Here is a 5135-nt window from a genome sequence, read left to right as displayed (position 1 = left end):
TCATGCATTGGAGAAGGACGTGGAAACCCACTCCAGTGTTCTTGTCTAGAGAATCCAAGGGACAGGGGAGCCTGGTGGGCTTCCATCTATGGGGTCACACAGAGTCGGACACGACCGAAGTGACTTAGCAGCAGCTGTAGCAAGCCTCTTTTAATTTCATGGCTGCAGTCACCATCTGCAGTGATTTCCAAGCCCCCCAAAATAAAGTCTGCCACTGTTTCCACTGTTTTCCCATCTATTTGCCATGAAGTGATGAGGCCAGATGCCATGATCTTAGTTTTCTGAATGTTGAGCTTTAAGGTAGATCTTACACTCTCCTTTTTCACTTTCATCAAGAGGCTCTTTAGTTCTTCCCTTTCTGCCATAAGGGTGGTGTCATCTGTATATCTGAGGTTATTGATATTTCTTCTGGCAATCTTGATTCCAGCTTGTGCTTCATCCAACCCAGCGTTTCTCATGATGTACTCTGCATATAAGTTAAATAAGCAGGGTGACAATACACAGTAAGTCAAGGCACCAGCAAGATCACAGGATCTGCAATCAACAGGGATCTTAGTGGTACCAGAGAGCCTTTTTTTGCCGTGCTGCAGGAGGTGCATGCTGCTGCTTTATTCTTGCCACCCTGGAGTTGCAGCTTCCTAAGTCCTTACCTAGGATTTGTTGGCATAAAGTTCAACCAGGAAAAACAGAAAACAAAACCTGTTTTAGTGTGTCTCTTGATATTTGGTTTTGTTTTTACATTTGCAAGAACAAAACACAGAAAATGAAGCAAAAGATACTTTCAAATATATATGGTTACCCGATTTAGAATTACTGATTCAAAGAGTGTCTGTAAAAATAAAATGTGACTTCCACTTCTAGCTTTAAGAGGAACAGCATCTGAACGTCCTCACCTGACACTGGTAATTAGAAAGCTGAACAAAATACTCGGAACAACTGTTTTCAGGTCCTGGACAGCAGGCCATGCAGGACTAAGTTCCTAGAGTGAAGATGGATTCACACACCCATCTGAAGACTCCCGGCTGTCTGCCTTCAGGCAGTTTCCATGTTGCAGGTACAGGGAGGGGAACCCAGATGCAGCCCAGCAAAGCCCTGATCTGAGAACACAGGTGAGCCAGGGAGGCGCAGCAGGTGATATGTGTGGGGCAGGGCATCCAAAAGAGAGCTGCTCAGACAGAAAGAATGATTCCAAGTGCCTAATGAGCCCGCTGAGACTCTGTCATCTGATCACACACGGGTTGGCTTCTCTAAAATGTCTATTCATGAGTCTTTTCTGGTTGTAATGTCTATTTTTTTTCCTATAGATCTCTTATTATTTGCTTAAAATACTTAGGTGATCTAATGTTGTTTTATATCTTTGCATATGTGTGTGTGTGTGTGTGTGATAGTTTTTGATGTGTTAACCCTTTGTCATACAATGGCCTCCTTTGATGTTCGTTATCATTTTTTCTTAAAGTCTATTTTGTCTGATATAAGAATTACTATGCCCCCTTTCTTTCTGTTTTCATTCCTGTCAAATACCTTTATCTATCCCCTCACTTTGAGCCTTTGTGTACCCTTAAAGCTGAAGTGAGTTTCTTGTAGACAGCATATACTTGGGTCTTTTTTTTTTTTTTTAAACATCTGTGTCTTCTTATTGGTGAACCCACTCTATTTGCATGTAGACTGGGTATTGATTGTAAGAGCTGACTCCTGCCATCTGAGTGATTGCTTTCTGGTGGTTTTTTGTCTCCATGGATTCCTTTCCCTTTGTCTCTGCCTACTTTTGTAAATTGGTGGCTTTTCATTGGGGTATTGTTTCCCCTTTCTATATTTCTTGCATCTACTCTAGATTTTTACTGTGGTTACCATGGACCTTACATTAAAATCTTATACCTAAAACAGTTTGTCTTGTGCTGATTGCAACCTGGCTTTTTTAGCCACTGAAGTGGCTCTGCCATGTAACTCTTCCTGTGCAATGCTCTGAGGTTCCGGCTCTCTCTGATGCTGTGTGTTTGGTGATAAGGTGTATTAGCTGTAGTTACTTTTAGTCATCCTTTCCTTGAGCCTTTGTACTTGAAGTCGTTAATATACCATTCTTCTAAGTAACTGGAATTAACTAAATCTGACTATACATTTTTACCTGACCTAGTGTGTTATATACTTTTGTGTGTGTTCATGTGTTACTTTCGTCTTTTTTATTCTGCTTGAACTTCTTCAGCTTTCTTTGCAAGGCAGGTCTGGTGGTGATGAACTCCCTCAGCGTTTCTTTAGGAAAACCTTTATTTTCCCTTCATATTTGAAGGATAAGTTTGGTGAATAGAGTTTTCCTGGTTGGCAATTTTTATTGCTCTGCCTCTGAATATTTCATTTTTCTCTCTCCTGGCCTGTAGTTTTCTTCTGAGAAATCCCCTGATAGCCTCATGGGGTTTCCTGTGTCAGTTATAGTCATGCCTGTAAGTAAATCAGACATTCCTATTTTAGATAGGAAAATTTAATCAGTATTTTGTAACAACAGTAAGGAAAATTGTCATGGTCTGGGCTCTGGTTGGAAAAGAATTTCCTGACATGAGACAGAGTGAGAGGGAAATAAAGTTTATTAGCGTGGGAGACGCTATTAGAACAGCGGGCCAGCTCAAGAGAGAACCGTCTTTGAACAGGGGCCCTTAGTCCAATTTTATACCCAGGGTACAGGAGCAGGTAGGGGTCTTGCGGGTCATTGCTGATTGGATAAGAAGCGGGGCAGAGAGTAAGGCAAAGACCTTCTCCCTATGGGGTAGGAGGGGAGACAGGTTGTACTGCTCAGGAGGACCTGAAATCCGTTAGTAGTTACGCCATGGGGGAGGGAAGGATGATCAGGGTCTGGTTCTCGTTCCTGACTTCCCTTCCTCCTTGGTTTTCTCTGCTCTTCCGTCCTTGGGTCTCCACCTTCCTCCCTCTCTTTATTTTTAGGGCCAATTCTTTGGCCCCTTTTGATATGCTGCTCACATCTAACGATCTACCTATTTCCCTTCTCAGGCATTTGGGAACCCGGTCTCAGGGGAAAGGGGTGATGACCACTCTGGCTTCTTCAGGCTGTAGGGGCATCATGGGGCTCTAGGTTCCCTTTGTCTGCTCTCTGCCAGGATGCATTTACGGAGGGAGATGAGAGTCCATGGAACTATAAGGCAGCTTGTTTCAGCGTTGTCTGGGTGTTGGCCAGGGAATATTCTTGTCAAAGTATCACTTGGAGGTTTGTTGTATTCTAGAAGAAACAAACTTAACAAGAAAGTTAAAGATACATGGCCCAAAGATTGAGAGAAGCAGAAAAGCTCCCGAGGAGCTAGCCAGGAGAACCAGGACTAGACATTGGGTCGTGACATTAGTGTTTCTCTGGGTGCAAGAAGAGGCGAGAAGCTGGGCTCATAAAAACCTTTACCTGAAAACATCCGACTCTCTGAAGGCCGGTTCTTCTGGGTTTTTCCCAGAGCAAGAGTGCCTTATTTCTGATCTCCACCCTGAACTCCTTTCAAGGTCAGCAGCTTGCAGTGGTCATGATGTAATCTTTGTAGAGACAGCTGGCAAGTGCCAACTTCCAGTCAGCAGGGTCCCTTCATAACCACATATTTGACCATGCTTTGGGGGCATTTCAGGGCCCTCGTGTCCCAGGTCTAATGAAGATTCCATTGACAGGCCATTGTGTGCTGTTACTAGACCAGACCTTGCAAGTAGCAAAAGTCTCAGGACCATACCTGTCTTACTAGCCTCTTGGCCCAGGAGAATATTCCCTCTTGTTGCTTCTTTCCATATCTAGAGTTACATTATTACATTCATTGATCTCATCAGTTCAGTTCAGTTGCTCAGTCGTGTCCGACTCTTTGCGACCCCATGAATTGCAGCACACCAGGCCTCCCTGTCCATCACCAACTCCCGGAGTTCACTTAGACTCATGTCCATCGAGTCAGTGATGCTATCCAGCCATCTCATCCTCTCTCATCCCCTTCTCCTTCTGCCCCCAATCCCTCCCAGCATCAGAGTCTTTTCCAATGAGTCAACTCTTCACATGAGGTGGCCAAAGTACTGGAGTTTCAGCTTTAGCATCATTCCTTCCAAAGAATACCCAGGACTGATCTCCTTTAGAATGGACTGATTGGATCTCCTTGCAGTCCAAGGGACTCTCAAGAGTCTTCTCCAACACCACAGTTCAAAAGCATAAGGAACTGCATATCAGCATTTTATCACGTCAGCCACACATTTAGTAATGTAAGAAAAAATCTTCTGAAACAAGCAACATGGAAAATAATATAGCTAGCAGGTATTAGTAAGGTCACAAGCAAGAATTTAAGTCAAGAACTTTCATTAGGTAGAGCCCAGTATACCCCAGGTCATCTGACACAGTTAAGTGATTATAGCCAGATGTTAATCTCCTGGTTGTACATCATGGAGGATCTGACCTTTATCCAAAGATTGGTTACTGAGATAGCTCTAGAAACAAACTTAGAGCGTCCTTTTAAATAACTTAATTAATTAAACCTTTTAGCAATATAACGTAACAACAAGGAATGGTCTCAGAAGTGAGTCTTGGTAAACACAATCCTTAACTAACAAAACTAGAACTTAATATTAAGTGAAATATATATATATATATAGTCATTGTGAGGGCATTAGCCCTGAAGCCAGGGAAGGCTTTAACCCATCAAATAAAAATGAGGTTTGTAGGGAGCTGGGAAAAGCCACGTGGCTGCCTTGGATTTCCCATAGCCCTGACTCCTTGATTTACAGCTACTGTTCATGCATTTTTAATGCCCCATTTTAGGAGTAGACTGTTGCCATGTTTTAAGGACATCAGAATAGCAAAAGTCTAACAGTGAGGGGTTATTTTTTTGTGGAGGCAGAATGAGCTTTTACATGTTCCATAATCTTAAATAATGCTTATTTACTTTACCAAAGTAACAAAATATTTTAAAAACAAATATACATGACTTAAAGGCAAAGAAATTCATAATCTGTTTTTGAAAGCTTCATTCTAAGAAAACTTTGTTCTCTTAACATAGTCAGTTCAGTCACTCAGTCGTGTCCGACTCTTTGAGACCCCATGAATCACAGCACGCCAGGCCTCCCTGTCCATCACCAACTCCTGGAGTTCACTCAGACTCACGTCCATCAAGTCAGTGATG

The sequence above is a fragment of the Bison bison genome, unplaced genomic scaffold, assembly GCF_000754665.1.
Source record: "Bison bison bison isolate TAMUID 2011002044 unplaced genomic scaffold, Bison_UMD1.0 scf7180017864349, whole genome shotgun sequence".
Classification (NCBI taxonomy): Eukaryota; Metazoa; Chordata; class Mammalia; order Artiodactyla; family Bovidae; genus Bison; species Bison bison.
This window is presented reverse-complemented; position numbering follows the sequence as displayed.